Source organism: Lithobates pipiens, unplaced genomic scaffold (assembly GCF_037356315.1).
Source record: "Lithobates pipiens isolate NorthernLeopardFrog02 unplaced genomic scaffold, aLitPip1_a1.2 Scaffold_28, whole genome shotgun sequence".
NCBI classification, from domain to species: Eukaryota; Metazoa; Chordata; class Amphibia; order Anura; family Ranidae; genus Lithobates; species Lithobates pipiens.
Window position 1 is genome coordinate 196,489,424 of NW_027507789.1, and position 17,539 is coordinate 196,506,962.

The 17,539-nt window shown below is 40.8% G+C and overlaps 1 protein-coding gene across 1 annotated transcript in view; it reads left to right on the forward strand.

Annotated features, from left to right (window-relative positions):
- Positions 1 to 17,539, forward strand: part of EDN3 (endothelin 3) — a 186,200-nt gene that overhangs the window by 127,831 nt on the left and 40,830 nt on the right. The window lies entirely within an intron of this gene.

Here is a 17,539-nt window from a genome sequence, read left to right on the forward strand (position 1 = left end):
CAGAGAGGGCCTTTCGTGCAATGGGGAGTATTGGTGACTGAGAAGCTGGCTTTTAATTACACAAATCGGACCAGGATCACAGAGGACCCGCTCCACTGCAGAAGTTACTGATAAAACTAGTCCATTATGAGAATCAATATATTTTCTGAATGTGGAAAACAATTGTTTTTTTTTGTTTCCTTGCGCTGAGCCTTTGGTAATCGATGCAGCTAAACTCACCTGGTGCGAATGTATTCTAACTGGTAGTGTGAAAAACCTGTACCTCGGTGGCATGGAGAACAAGTCCAATTGCAATATTCCCTAAGTACACATTCATGGAAATGGCTGTAAGGATGCTGGGTGCTGTAATGACCACCAGCTGGAAACCACAGACAATCTGAATGGAGAAATGTCATTAGCACACCAAGGATTCCTCAGAGGGGTCTAAAGCTTTATTTAAATAGTTGCACGGTACACATCCGTCAATGTTTTTCATGCATGTGCCTGACGAAGGGGCCCTGCGTGGCTCCTTAAACGTGGCTGGATGTGTACAGTGTGACCGTGTAAATAAAGCTTTGGACCCCTCTGAGGAATCCTTTGTGTGCTAATGACATTTCTCAATTTGGTGGAACAGACACAAGACAAATGTTTGACAATCCAATGTATGAAAAGTCAAACCATGTGGGTAGTGTTGGATCACTTTCTATTCTTATTTTCTTTTGAAAGGAGGCCATTGTCTTTTGATTATGACATATTCTTAAGCCTCAAACCATTTTGTTCAAGTAATCTTTTACACCAAGAAACAATAAGTTGAACATTTGTTGTAAACCAATTCTGTGGCACCATTAAAAAAAATGTTTTTAAATACGATTGAAAATTCCAGGTGTATTTGAAATGAGTGTGGTATGTGGGCAACTTCAGTATTTTCCAGGAGGTGAAGATGAACATGACCACCTTTGTAAATGAGTACCAAGAATCCTAATTATACAGAGTCTGCTTCTTGTCTTGCTGTAGGGAACATTCTCTGTATCTGTGCTCACACACAGGGGTGTGAAATTTCCTCAGGCACAACATGTAAGTTGTTAAGCTTTTTTTTTTTTTTTCTTTTATAAATTATTGCAGGAATGTGAAGGTAGAAAAGCCCGATGCACATTACTAGTAAAATCCCCGAATAAGAGCATAGTAAAGTGGTTTATAAAATGGAGTCAGTCCACCCAAGCAGATCCTTCCCAACCTGTATGAAATATGCCATGTTCACCCAACAGTAGCTAATGTGGACAGCACATTGTTTAGATGGTATTTATTTAAAAAACGTGTACAAAGTATGCATGGGTTTAGTAGGCTGCTAAAAGGGCACCTAGGGGTTGATTTATTAAAGGCAAATATGCTGTACGCTTTGCAAGGGAAGTTTCATTTAGCTTAGTGTGATGCCTAGTGTGGTGAAGCTATTATTTTCACTTCCATCATCCAGTCATGCACCAGGAAAAATGTTTTTCCCTTATACACAATGTGGGTATTTATTGCAAAATAAAGTTTCACTACATTCACTAAGCCAAGTTTACAAAGTGAAAATCCCCTTGTAATGCCTTTTGTAAATCGCACCCCTTGGGGTTGGAAGAGCAGGATGTTATTTTATAGTGGGGATCTATTAAAATAAACAGAGCCAGTCACTTACTGAAAGGTAGAGACCTGGAAAAGAGTTCTGAAATGACATTGTGTTGTGGTCTTTGGCAGTTTGGAAGCAAGTATTGCATTGCAAAATGATTATTTAAGTGGCACCAGTGTAGATAAAATGAAGGAGCTGTTATTGTTGACTTTTTGGCAGGAATCTTTATTTGAACACAGAGTTCAGTTTTTACATACATTTCTTATAAAAAGAAAAGAAAATTAGAAAAATAATTAACAAGCAGCAAATATCTTTCTTGGGTGCTCCGATAGAATAATGGGTATTCAGTATACAGTTGTGCTCAAAAGTTTGCATACCCTGGTAGAAATCGTGACATTTTGGCATCAATATTGAAAATTTGACCATGGCAAAAAATTGTTTTTATTTAACCACCTCAATACTGGACACTTTCACTACCTTCCTGCCCAGGCCAATTTGCAGCTTTCAGCACAGTCACAATTTGAATGACAATTACTCAGTCATGCAACACTGTACCCATATGAAACTTTCTTTTGGTGATATTTAACCACTTCCCACTGGGAGGGCGTACATGGACGTCCTCCAGTTTCAGCGGTTATACCAGGATGATGCCTCCACCTACAGGCATCATCCTAGTTTTGATCTTTTCAGCCAGAAATTATCTGCACTATAAGAACAATTATAGCAGCTGTTCAGCTTCATTGTTCTTACAGGCAGCAGGAGCGGACGTTCCCCCTCCCCTCCCTCCGGTACTTCTACCGTCTTGCCTGTGTGATCGGCAAAACGAAGAAGGAATCCACTGCTGGCAGAAGTGCACCATAGAGAATACCGGTGACCAGATGGTCCCTGACAGTCTCTTTGACCTTTAGAGACCCGGGTGCAGCGTTATGACGTCATGTTTGGCCTGGCAGTTGGAAATACTGATGTGTACTCGGAGGGCTGAGATAGTTTTTTTTTTTTATCTTGTGTTTTTCAGCCTGGAGGAGAGATGTGGGGTCTTATTGACTCCCGATCTCTCTATAAAGGGCACCTGTCATGCCCTATTCTTATTACAAGGGATGTTTACATTCCTTGTAATAGGAATAAAAGTGCTAAAAAAAATTTTTTGTAAGGTAAAGTGTAAAAAAACAAAAAGCAAAAAATCCTAAAAAAAAATTAAAGTGCCCCCATCCCCGCATGCTCACACACAGACACAAACGCATACGTACTTCGTGCCCACATATGTAAATGGCGTACAATCCACACATGTGAGGTATCGCCATGAACATTAGCGCAACAATTCTATTCCAAGACCTCCGCTGTAACTCTAAACAGGTAACCTGTAAACATTTTTAAAGCGTGGTCTATGGAGATTAAGTACCGAAGTTTGGCGCAATTTTAAAGCATCTATTGACTGGGCGTAACATCATCTTTCACATTTATACAAACAAATTGGGCGAACTGCAGTGTTTTGTTTTTTTGAATTCATGAAACTTTCTTTGTTACAGGTAAAAAAAAACGCATTTGAAAAATTGCTGCGCAAACACCGTGTGACAAAAAATTGGAACGACCACCATTTTATTCCCTAGGGTCTGTTCTACAAAAATGTTTAGGGATTGTGAGTAACTTTCTAGAAACAAAATTATTTTTACATGTAGGAGCGGAGTGCCAGAATTGGCATGGATGGCAAGTTAATCACCACTGGGTTTTTTATTTATTTTTTCAATTAAATACAAAAAAAAAGACCACATATTTTGAAAAAAAAAGTTAGTTTCTGTTTTAAAATTTTGCAAATAAGTAATTTTTTTCATAAATTTTAACCAATATTTATACTGCTACATTTTTAAAAATAACCCAAATCAGTGCATATTATTTGGTCTGTGTGAAAGTTCTAGAGTCTACAACATGGTGGTACCTATCATTGAAAATTGATCACACCTGATGTATTATACTAACTTCCTATCTGCTTTCTTGCATCCTTAACCTGCCAGAAAAGTACAGATATCCCCCAAATTACCTTCTTGGAAAGTAGAAGTTCCAAGGTATTTTTTAAGAGGCAGAGTTTTTGGAAGTTGTAATTTTTTTTCACCAATATCTCATATTAACAGATTTTTTTTCCACAAAGACTTTCCATGACTTTGAGGCATTTTGCCAAGATGAATGGGCAGCTATGCCACCTGCAAGAATTCAGAGCCTCACGGACAACTACTATAAAAGACTGCATGCTGTCATTAAAGCTAAAGGGGGGATGCATAGTATTAAGAACAAAGGGGATGCAGACTTTTGAACAGGGGACATTGTATTTGTTTACTTGTTGCCATTTTTTTATGGCTGTGCCATTCTGTTATGACCTACAGTTCAATATGAATCTTATTAAAAAAAAAAGAAATGTGTTTTGCTTGCTCACTCATGTTTTCTTTAAACATGAACTGCAGTCTGCTCAAATAATTTGTAATAAAAACATCTTTGCCATTCTGAAGCTTCCCTCCAACCACTTTGCAGATTATTTTATATATACTGTGATTCTGTACTTGCCAGATATGCTGCAGAAACCTCCCTCCACTGAGTCTGGCTGCATCCATTTTAACTGTGGGCAGCTGAAGCTACTTCCTGGATTTGCACAGACAGAGGTGTACCTCCAGCTCTCATTGGTCCTCTTATGACTCACCCCCTTCCCTTCCTGGCAAACTCTCATGAGAGAGAGAAAAAGAGAGCTGTGCATGTCAAAAGGCTAGGCTAATGACCAGACAAGAAACAGGAAGGTATTTACTGGTAGAAAAATAATGTTTTGCTATCTAAAGTTAAAACAACAAGGGCAGAAGATTTATTGAATAGAAAGTTGAAATAATGACTGAAGATCTGCTATAAAAATGGTACATTTTATAATTAACAATTCTCCAAGGGTGTGCAAAGTTTTGAGGATCACAACTGTATCAGTAAGACCAAAAATAATGACATACAAACATGTATAAAACAATAGAATATAATTATCTCATTACTGTAGACATTAATTAGGTTAGAAACATTTTATATATATATATATATATATATATATATATATATATATATTTTTTTTTTAATGCACACATAAGCTTGTGATGGTTGTAAGCTGTCCCAGCCGCACTACATTTGCTGACTGTTTTTGAAGGTGCAGGCTTCTAGGCCTTCATCTTAATCCTTTTTTCACAACTTTTAGAAGTCCTTGACCTCTGAAACAAGCCTCAACTAGGAAACTATTGGGATACAGCATATCATGGTATAATGGTGCTTTTTCCAGGTGTGTGGCTCAGTTTCCCTGGACCCTCCTGCTTCTATACAGATGAGTGCCTTTATCGTGCATCTTCACCTTTGTAATTATTTAATGTAGAGCAGGAAATTGAGCTGCCGGAGTAAAATTCCTTACAGCAATAGAAATCTAACCTTCCATGTTCTATCCCAAACAAACTAACTGTTTTTTTTTAGTTACAAAAACAAACATGCTTTATATAATGATCGGGGTCTCATCTTAATCTTGGGAGTATGGAAGCCTGGTCACAATTCTTTTATACAATATTATTATTATTATTCTTTTTATAAATGTTACTACTAAAGTCGCTACTTTACATAGAAACAGGATACAAAATGGCAATCGGTGTACTCAACATAGAACATTTAAAAAGGAGCGACTTGACTCTGTCTACAGAAATTAAGGGAGGGCAACAACAAAATTCTTAATCCATTTTACCATTTATTTTCAGAACGGGGAGTAGGTAAGTGAGGAAGAAGGGGGGGGGGGGGGTGGTAGTGTGATAGGTGGGGAAGGGTATTGAGGGGCATTAGGATGGATATATGGGTGGCTAGGGGAAGGTTATAGAGAGGAAGTGCAAGGGGTGAGGTGGGGAAAAGACCTGGTGTGGAAGAGAAGGTGTGGGGGGTGAGGGATTGTCTTAGGCTTTCTTAGGTGGGCACTAGGGTGCATTGCAATGGATCTGGACTCTTCATGAAGGAGGGAGTTTACCAGCCTATAAAAATAATCCAATAGTACTACATATTCCAGGAAAGGCCAGAAGAAAGAATACTATGCATATCCACAGGGATACTAGGGAGAAAAGGGATCTCTCCATCTCAAGGCGATGGAAGATTTGGCAGCATTCAGGAGGTAAAAAGCGGACTTCTTAACCACTTCAATACAGGGCACTTTCGCCCCCTTCCTTCCCAGCCCAATTTTCAGCTTTCATCGCTCTAGCGCTTTCAGTGACAATTGCGCGGTCGTGCTACACTGTACCCAAATGAAATTTTTATCATTTTGTTCGCACAAATAGAGCTTTATTTTGGTGTTATTTATTCACGACTCCGTTTTTTCTTTTTTGCGATATAAGTGCAAAAAAAGCGGAAATTTGGAAAAAAAACAATATTTTCTTTCTTCTATTTTAAAAGAAATCCAATAAAGTCTCATTTTGTCATACATTTAACCACTTCGCACCCAGGCCAATTCTGACATTTCTCTCCTACATGTAAAATTCCTATTTTTTTTGCTAGAAAATTACATAGCACCCCCAAACATTATATATGTTTTTTTCATGCTTAAAAAAAAAAAAAAAAACAGTAAAGTTAGCCCAATTTTTTTGCATAATGTGAAAGAGGAGGATACGCCGAGTAAATAGATACCCAACATGTCACGCTTTGGTATTTAAAAATCCCCATAGGCGACGCTTTAAATTTTTTTACTGGTTACATATTTTGGGTTACAGAGGAGGTCTAGGGCTAGAATTATTGCTCTCGCTCTAATGTTCGCGGCATTACCTCACATGTGTGGTTTGAACACCGTTTTCATATGTGGGCAGGACTTGCGTATGCGTTCGCTTCTGTGTGCGAGCTCACGGGGACAGGGGCGCTTTAAATAATTTTTTTTATTTTTTTTTTCGTTTTACACTTAAAAAAAAAAAAAAAAAAAAATTGATGACTTTTATTCCTATTACAAGGAATGTAAACATCCCTTCTAATAGGAATATGGCATGATCGGACCTATTTACAGTGAAATATTGGGTCAATAAGACCCCATATCTCACCTCTAGGCTGGGAAGAATAAAAAAAAAAAAAAAAAAAAAACGATCCTGGCTTCCTAGCCAGATCGGCGCCGTTAATTTGAATACCGAGGCCGGGTGTGACGTCATAACATCGCGCCCGGCCTCCAAACGATCATAGAGACTCCGGGGACAATCTAGTCCGCCGGAAATCTCTATGATTACTTGCTGGGGCCGGCGGATCCTGTGACCGACTCACCGATGGAAACGGTGAGTCGGTAGAAGCACCGGAGGGCGGCGGGAGGGGGGGGGGCGTCCCCTCCCGCCGCCTGTAAGAACGATCAAGCGGCGGAACAGCCGCTATGATCGTTCTTATGGTGCAGGGAATCGCCGAGTGAAAACGGCAATATCTGAATGATGTCTGTGGCCTCAGGCATCATTTAGATATAACCACTGAAACCCATGACGTCAATAGACGTAGTGTGGGAACCAAGTGGTTAAGCCAAAATGTATTCTGCTACATGTTTTTGGTAAAAAAAAATCCGTTAAGTGTATAATAATTGGTTTGTGTGATCACGGACATATGTATGCAAATGATCATGTACATATGTGTGCAGGTGATCACGTACATATGTGTGCAGATAATCATTGGGACATGTGATTTTAGTGGGACATATGTGGGGGGCATGTTTTTATTATTAGGGACATGTGTTTTTATTATTTGGGGACATGTATGTTTTGGGGACATATGTGGGGGACATTGTGTTTATACTGTGTGGTGTGTTGTGTGTTTACACTAGACTGGTGATCAGTGAGTAAAAAGCTGTAAAAAACAGCTCATACTCACTGATCAGCACCCGGCTGCAGGCGATCTGCTCTCCTCTCCTCAGCGAAGACTTCTGTGTGAGGAGAGGAGGAGCTGATTGCCTAGCAACCGGCTGTTTGTTTACATCACATGACGGCCGTGATTGGACACGGCCGTCATGTGATCAGAAGGGCCAATCACAGAGCCCTCCTGCCGATCTGAGATGCGCCGTGTCCGGGTGACACGAGCACATCGGGATCGCGCCGCTACGCGGGCACGCGCGCGCGATCCTGCTCCTTTTGAAGGACGTTCCTGAACATCCTATCAGAAGTAGACGGCTCCCACCTGGCCGTATATGTGCATTGGCCGGGTGGGAAGTGGTTAAGTTTTAGTGGGGATGATAGAAGAGTGCAGTAGAACGCAGGCCTGGTCATCCGGAATAGGGAAATCCCAGAAGGGTCTGAGTTTTGGACAGGACCAAAACATATGAAGGATTGAGTCTTTGGCTGAATTGCAACACCAGTATTTACCAGGGACAATTGGGTAACATTTGTGGGTAACTGTTGAAGTTCTGCACCATTAAGAAATTATTTAGTTGGTTTCCTGGACTTTGGTACATATTGAGGACCTTTAGAATGTTTAACATTGTTCTGGCAAAAAGGTAACTTGTAAACCTTTCTCCCAGAGTTGTATGGAGACATTTGGCCTGCCTTGGGTTGAGAACCAAGTGTGTAGAGAAGGGACAGCAGCAGCGCAGCAGCAGACACATTAGTTTTACACAACCTGACAAGGATCGCTATGTTAGTTTGTTAGCACCCTGTCTTATTTCAAATAACTTTACAATCCCCCACTGTATATATTTTCATAGCTTGCAGAGGCAGTGTCACAGGTCAGATCATCTGTCATCTCATGTTCCATGTCTGCTCTGGGGATGTAAAGTGAGGTGGAAATGAAACAACATTGTCTCCAATACAGTGACGGCTCATTATACACACTTGTCATTCAGAACTCTGTGCCCACAAGTGGAAACTTGAGTCAGGATTATTGGGGTGATAAAATGACCAGCGTATGACAGTGATGAGATTCTTGGTTATGGATTGCCTTTGATAATCACATGTGGTCCTTCTGTATAGTCTGCATGGCCTTGAGCCACATTTGCAGTCATTAAAGGTAATCCCACATAACAGACTTCTTTTATGTCAGGGTTTTATTGCAGTATTCAGCGGGGTTAATGATATTAATTTTTTTTTTTTTTTTTTTTTTTTTTAAGTATGCTCATATCTTGCAAATGTCTTGCTTGAACCCATAATCCATGTTTGAACTCAGCTTTGGAGTTCCAGGCTCAGTTGAAACACTTATTGTATACAGAATTACCTTTAAAAAGATTTATAATTTTGTTCAGCCAGTCCTGTGATTTACACATTACCGTTATGCTGCACAGCCAAACAGGTCATACAAATATATATGTTCTGGCTGAGCAATGCAGCTTCCTGTGCATCCCTTGACTAACATGATCAGCTCTCTGCATTTAAGTGATTCGGGGGGTAAGGTAAAATGAACTTCCTAGCAGTTCCGGTGTGTTAGCTAGAGATTGTGTTGGACTTGGCCATGAATGTATTACTTTTAAAGAATATCTTTCATGACATCATAACATGGAAACCACAATTTCTGAGCTTTTATTATGAAAATGCTAGTGGTCGGATTGTCATTCTGAGCCATTTAATTTACTTTCTGTTTAATGTCTCAAACAAATGTAGCACTCTCTACCATCGGTAGGTGCTGGCATTGGATTTTTGCTAGGGAAACTGTCGGTACAGGTAAATTCATGCAGGCCTATGCTGCAAGCCAGGCCTGTTTGTTTTTGATCTGGGGACAGGGAGTCATTAGTGTAGCAGTGGATGTGACTACCTGTACTCTGGTTCTGAGGCGCTTCCCCTGTTTCCAGTGAGAATGTTCTGGAAGAGGGGCAGGGCCTAGAACTGGAGTGGCAGGCAGCTCATGTGAGGAGCCCTGGCCAATCCCCAACTGGAATTGGCAGGGAGCAGGCCTTCCATATAAGCTGAGGTAACAAGCCACTGGGGAGGAGTTGTCAGCTGGGAGAAGCGAAGAATGGAGTACTAGACAGGAGCAGGAGGGCACCCCCATCTGGGCGGGGGGTGCACCGGTCGCAAGAGGAGGCACAGGAGAGCTGTGAGGGAGCTTCACCCTTAGACGGTCATGGGTGAAGTCCTCATCCTTACATGGTCATTGATGAGGAGTTCCTGGAGCAGAGGGGCAGGAAAAGCTGTCGGAAGGCATGGTACGGTTAAGTTCTTCTCCATGGACTTGGGGCAGAGAAAAGTCAGTGAGTGTACCACAGTGAAGTGCTGGATGTGGAGACATGCCAGGGAGTCTGAAGGAACTTCATCCTTACACAGTCATGGATGAGGTCCTCATCTTTACACAATAATTGATGAGGAGCCCTGGATCAGAGGAGAGACACTGGGGAATAGAGTCAAATCGATGCGGCCCAAGGGTGCAGGATTTGCTAGCTGGGAACAGTAGTCCACCATTCAGCACATGCTATTAACCACTTCCCACCCGGCCAATGTATATAAACGGCCGGGTGGACCCTCTCTCCCTCTGAGTGGACGTTCAGTAATGTCCCTCGGAAGGAGGGGGATCACGTGTGCCCATGCAGCGGCGCGATCCCGATACACTCATGTCACCCGGACACGGCCCATCTGCGATCGGCAGGAGGGCTCTGTGATTAGCCCTCCTAATAACATGATGGCTGTGTCCAATCACAGCCATCATGTGATGTAAACACAGAGCTGGTTGCTAGGCAATTGGCTCTCCTCTCCTCACACAGTAGTTGTCCGTGAGCAGAGGGGAGCATATCGCTACAGCCGGCTGGTGATCAGGGAGTATGAGCTGCTTTTTACTCACTGATCACCAGTCTATTCGAACCACACAATGTCCCCCACATATGTCCCACTAAAATCACATGTCCCAATGATTATCTGTACACATTTGTCCATGATCACCTGCGCACATCTGTACATGATCATTTGCGTACATATGTCCGTGATCACACAAACCAATTATTATACACTTAACGGAATTTTTTTTACCAAAAACATGTAGCAGAATACATTTTGGCTTAAATTTATGCCAAAATTAGATTTTATTGGATTTCTTTTAAAATAGAAAGAAGAAAATATTGTTTTTTTCCCCAAATTTCCGCTTTTTTTTGCTTGTATCTCAAAAAATTAAAAACAAAGTCGTGAAATAATACCACCAAAAGAAAGCTCTATTTGTGCAAATAAAATGATAAAAATGTCATTTGGATACAGCATAGCATGACCGCGCACTTGTCATTGAAAGTGCGAGAGCGCGGAAAGCTGAAAATTGGTCTGGGGGCAAAAGTGCCCAGTATTGTAGTGGTTAAACTACTAGGCCTCCGGGGAGAGGTACTGCAGGCCTCTGGCTTAGAAGCAGCAACCAGTCAGTCAGCATTAGAGACTATTCAGAGTGGTTCTTTTGCATATATGAAGAGGATGTGATAAGAAATATAATGTGCTACAGAATAAGTTAAGCTAATAAGCAATAGTCTGCAGGAGTTACGCAGAGGAGGAGCAATAATCTGCACATGGTGATGAAGGGAAGAGACTGTAGATGTTATCAATGTGCATCATTTCTTCAAGGCTCCAAGTGAAGTTCTAAATTATTAATATGACGGCAAAGTAAATTGATCTATGGGCAAACCATATACTCTTTTCCGACAACCAAGTTTTACCCCCCAATAAACAAAGCAAATGACTATTCATTGTCTCAGAGGTGATATATGGAGGTCTGGCAGCAGGGTAATATGGTGGATGTTTAGTTACTAATGGCAGCACACTGCTACACAAGTATGTATGGAATAGTATCTTTACTGACCTACATAGTTCCTCTAGATCAGCAATTTAAAACATTCAGGTTGAGTTCACAGCCAGTTAATTAGTATTTTCAGAAGAAAACCGCCATATTTCTCTTATGACAAAGAATAAAAACAATTGCTTCCCAAGTCTGGGGCCAGCAATGGTAAATGTTTACAGTACTGGAGTTGAGCTAGAATGTGACTGGGTGCAAACCCCATGTGTGAACAGATGAGACCTCCTCATCTTAGACTTGGTATGCTGTTGATGATCCTGAAGAGTGAGGGGTGACGATAGGGTTCTATATGGCTGAGCTGCAATGCAAGGCATTTGCAGTTTAAACACAGGCTGCTTCCATCATACTCCCGGCCAAACTCAAATTCGTTTGGGTGGAGGCCTTTTTATTTAAATGTGGCTTTGCATAGGCAAGAGAGACAGTGTTAATTAAATGGTTTACTCTCAGTTGTACTTCCAAACATCTTGTCCCCCCAATCGCCCAATTCTCATTCCTGTAGATTTTTTCAGTATTTCTCTTAGGACTTTTTACACAAGTAAGTACCATACAGTTGAAAGCAGGCTGTTCTATATTTCACAGAGGCCGAAATGTTTATATCTGTTTATTGTGGCCTTACTGTAATATGAAAAGCTAAGTGCATATAAAGTAAATGCAGAGCAGATCCCTAACAGGTCCTGCTGATTTGCCCTGGTTCACTTCCAGTTCAGGTATACAGGCAGCCAGATGACCAGGTCAGGGGTGTCTTTTTATACTTTGATGCTGGTTGAGGTGCGGGGAAGATTAGGGATACTCCAGATTTAGTGTGCAAAGTAACCGGAGGACACACTGATCAGTTTACGATTTTCAGGGAAATCTCTCTTTTGGTAAACCTCAATAAAGCAACTCTGATGCAGTCACACAAGGTGCTAAACAGCAGGCAGTCCCTAGGATCCTACTTCCAGGCCTCTATTGTGTCCTCAAAAATGTGGATACCTCCTGTCAAATATCTGTCAGACACTTCTGTGAATTTCCAGGCCGGATCCTTTGTAAACCCCTTTTTTGAAGTAGAGATTGTGACTTCACTGCTTTGCCTCTCTACCTCATGCAATAAGAGAATTATTTGCATTCATTGAAAGAATACAAAGCATTCTCTGAATGGCACCAATGCAGAGCAAGTGACCTCCTGTGTTCAGTAAGCAGCAGGGCAGCCGCTTGGTATGGGACCCGGAAGGAAGTTGAGATCATTTTTAGGTAGTAGGGGTACTTGCTACAATGATTTCCAGCTTCCAGATCACACAGGTAACTACGCAAAACTATCCATACACGGACTTCATCTTTAAATTATAACCTCCTGTCCAAGATCCGTCAGACACTTCCTCTTCACTGACGTTATGAAGAGGAAGGGGAAAAACAGCAAAACATAAGATAATTTTAATTAGCGTAAAGTTGGCCATAAATTATAACAATTTTCATGTTCAATTTCTTTTAGATTTACCTTCAGCTATGTAGTGCTAGGGCCTGCCTCATTGCATACAAATTGAAAGTGTTTAGATTTACCAAAACCATATAATTATGGGGCCAAACCTAATGCAAAATTGTACAAGAAAATTGTATAATGTGTGGCTAGCCTTAGGATTACAATGTTAGTTAATAAAGTATCAAGAGGAGAATGACCGATTTTTAGAATAATCTGTGAAAAGTCCAGTAACCCTAGTACCCAGTAGGCATTCACTTTGGGAAAGTCTAACTCGTAGTAGGATTCTGATTGGTTTGTTGACTGCACGGGACTGCTTATCAAATAAGCCTGGAGGTCTAGCAAGGAGTAGTAGGACTAAGAATACTACAAAATAACTGTGGGATAAGCTAAAATCTCCAGTGTGGTTTGCTCAGGCTCCCAATGTATAAATTCCTTTAGATAGATAGGAGTCGATCTTTCAATCAAATGTCAGCCCATGGTGAAAATACTATTTACTCTGAGATAGTTAACATGTGCATTTTAACTGTGTGGTGTTTGTCATTTTGTTATGGTTTGTGGTGCTGTTTATGCTCATCCATGTGGGTGTAAGATTTCAATGTTTGTGTGCAGTAGCTGAAGCTATTCTGGTGTCTGTTTTCATTGTATTTGATGCGTAAAAGGATTGAATTTACATTTCTGGCTCTGACTTATAGCAATATAATGAGGTTACTTTACTAACGGCAAATGCAGTATACTGTGCACTGCAAAGCGGAGTTCCACCCGTTTTTCGAAGGCCCAGTTACTGTCATGCCCATCCTGAATGCTGTAATAAATGGCAATAATAATTTTTTTTTCCTCAAGTAAATAACTTTTTTTTCACTTTTTGTTATGCAGCACTTCTAGCTATGGCCACCTAGGAGATTACATCACTAGGCGATTTGCAAGGGCTCCTGGGATAGCAGCATCATGTATCCCAGGAGTCCTGGTGAATCCCCTAGTGTCAAATGCTTGCTTTATATCCAGACTGGAAATGATGCAAACGGGAGGACCGGGATGTCATGATTGACAGGTTGCTATAGCAAAAGGGTGGGAATTTCACAGATGCCACCATTGCTATGGCAACATCTGGTGATGGGAGAGAGAGAGAGAGAGAGACGCTCAGTGTGCTAACGTGAGATTGGCAGGTGCATGCTGGGTATCCAGCTGCACCAAATCCTGGAAATCAAGAGAAGAGGGCTTCAAATCCCATAGATGACATACCTGCCTGCTTCCGAGATCTGGTTAGTCTTCAAATATTTTAACACAAACTACAGGCACTACACATAGGACATGTTCTAAGTGTTGCTAGATCTGTTTAAATAAGTATGGAGGAGTGTTTAACCACTTGCTTACTGGGCACTTAAACACCACCCACCCCGACCAATTTTTAGCTTTCAGAACTGTCATACTTTGGCAATTGTGCGGTCATGCTACACTCTACTCAAATAAAATTTTTATCATTTTTTCACACAAATAGAACTTTCTTTTGGTGGCATTTAATCACCACTTGGGTTTTAATTTTTTGCTAAAAAGACAGACATTTTTGAAAAACACAAAAACAAAACATATTTCACCGTTTGTTATAAAACTTTTCAAACGGGTAATTTTTCTCCTTCATTGATATTTGCTGATGGGCTACACTGATGGGCACAGATAAGATGGCACTGATGGGCGGCACTGGCAGGTGATATTGATAGGCAGCACTGGTGATGAGGCATTAATTGGTGACACTGTGGACACTGATGGGTGGTACTGTGAGCACTGGTAGGTGGCACAGAAGCCTCTGCACAGGCTCTCCATGATCAGGACTGATGTCCCTCTCACAGCTGCCGGCGATTGCCTTTTTTCTTTTCTCCTCACGCTACCAGCATGAGGAGAAAAAATAGCCGATTACCTCTGTTTACATAACATGATCAGCTGTCATTGCCTGACAGCTGATCACGTGGTAAGGGGTCAGGATCCACCGCTTACTCCGAACTGTGATCAGCTGAGTCTCATAGACTCGCTGATCACAGAGCGGGGGGCGCGCAGGCCGTTTAAGCATGGGAAGACATCTATGGACGCCCTCCCTGCAAAGTAGGTCCACGCTGTAGCCGTCTTTCAGCTATAGCACGGACAGGAAGAGTTTAAAAAAAAAAAAGTATTTGGGGGGCCTGAAACTCTGCTTTAAGTGCAGTTGCTCTAGATCTGAGGGGAAGCTCTGCTGGTTTCTATAATCCAATCAAGTACAAACAACAATGCTCTTTTTTATTTTACTGTAATGTGATGTATTTTGCAAAGTGAAGTTTTACCTCTTTTACTAAGCTCTGGAGCAAGTGCACTTGCAGTACACAGTATATTTGCATTTAGCAAATCAACCCCAATGACATCTTAGCCATATGAACAAAAATCATAAAGTTATTGGAATAAACAATTTAGTGAAACTGATTGTAATATTGCAGCTTCAGTCGGATTACATGCATTTCACTGCACATAACCATTGAAATAAAGGTTTTCAAATACCACTGATAATTCTAATAGAAGAAAATCAATGCAAACACAATATTTTTTTTTAAGTGGCTCTAATTTGCACCACAGACAGATTATATAATTTTACATATTCAGTGAAAGACGGAAAACAATAGTGAGAGTGACAGGAAGCATGTAAAGAATGTTGCCCCGAGGTAAGGGACCATGAAGAAGCCTCAAGGCTAATATAACTTGATATTGGAATGTCTGTTGCACTGCCCTCCTCCTGTTATCATCCCATTTATGGGACAAGCGATCGGTATTTTTTTTTTCTTCGATGAAGTCCACATGTTTTTCGTTGGAGTGTCAGTTGTATGACGAGCTTATTTCCAACTAGGCTGTTCTGGACAGTTACTTTTTATTTGAATTGTATACAAAGGCAAACCTTTTTTAGTTTTGGATAGAGTAGGTTTAAACCCTCTATGAACTTTATATTGGATATTGCTGGCTGTTCTCTCTTTTTTTTTTTTTTTTGTCACCAAGACAGAAGGGGGGAAATCCAAACTTGTAGAGCTGTCACCTGAAGAGGTGAGAGTTTTCAATGGGGACATCGGCTCTGGTTTTATTTAAGGGGGAATTCTGCACATTTTGTGAAATTTTCCCTCTAGCATCCCAAAGCATCTCCGACAAAAAGTCTTTACATATTTGAATATATGCTGTGTGTGTGTGTGTATATATATATATATATATATATATATATATATATATATATATATACTGTGTACACAACTTAATTGTATGTTTTTCAAATATCTCCTTGGACTGTGTTTTATGACAGTTTAATCGTTTTAAGCCGGTGTTGAGCATTTTTAAACTTACACCTGGTAACCCTGTGTATTTGTTCCATGTACCTAGGTGCATTGGAAGTCTGCTGCACTGAACATTGCTCCTCATGATAAAAAATGTGTCTTGTTTCATTGTGCATCCAGGTGGACCCCTCCCCCCTCACCTTTTTTCCCATACCAAGGGGAAAAAAAATGAAACTAGTCACTGTGTGGGGCAAGAACAGGTCTTCCTTCAGATACTTTAAACTGAAATCCAGTTCCAAATGTATGTATATACATGAATGGTTTTACCTAACAATAGGATTAGCAATTTTATGTAGTCAGTCTTGTGATCTAGGCATAGAAGAAAAATGTCAAACATGGGTGGTCTAGAATGGCTCATTGGTAATCGATAATTAACAAATCATCATTTATTATGAACATGGTATAAAGCCCCATACACACTATCAGATTTTCTGCTGATTTTTCCTTCAGATTTACCAAAACCATACAGTGCCTTGTGAAAGTATTCGGCCCCCTTGAACTTTTCAACCTTTTGCCACATTTCAGGCTTCAAACCTAAAGATATAACATTTTAATTTTTTGTGAAGAATCACCAACAAGTGGGACACAATTGTGAAGTGGAATGAAATCTATTGGATAATTTAAACTTTTTTAACAAATAAAAAACTGAAAAGTGGTGCGTGCAAAATTATTCGGCCCCTTTACTTTCAGTGCAGCAAACTCACTCCAGAAGTTCAGCGAGGATCTCTGAATGATCCAATGTTGTCCTAAATGACTGATGGTGATAAATAGAATCCACCTGTGTGTAATCAAGTCTCTGTATAAATGCACCTGCTCTGTGATAGTCTCAGGGTTCTGTCGAAAGCACAGAGAGCATCATGAAGACCAAGGAACACACCAGGCAGGTCCGTAATACTGTTGTGGAGAAGTTTAAAGCCGGATTTGGATACAAAAAGATTTCCCAAGCTTTAAACATCCCAAGGAGCACTGTGCAAGCGATCATTTTGAAATGGGAGTATCAGACCACTGCAAATCTACCAAGACCTGGCTTTCAGCTCAGACAAGGAGAAGACTGATCAGAGATGCAGCCAAGAGGCCCATGATCACTCTGGATGAACTGCAGAGAACTACAGCTGAGGTGGGAGAGTCTGTCCATAGGACAACAATCAGTCGTACACTGCACAAATCTGGCCTTTATGGAAGAGTGGCAAGAAGAAAGACATTTCTCAAAGATAGCCATAAAAAGTCTCGTCTAAAGTTTGCCACAAGCCACCTGGGAGACACACCAAACATGTGGAAGAAGGTGCTCTGGTCAGATGAAACCAAAATCAAACTTTTTGCCCACAATGCAAAACGATATGTTTGGCGTAAAAGCAACACAGCTCATCACCCTCAACACACCATCCCCACTGTCAAAGATGGTTAAAATTGAGGGGAAGATGG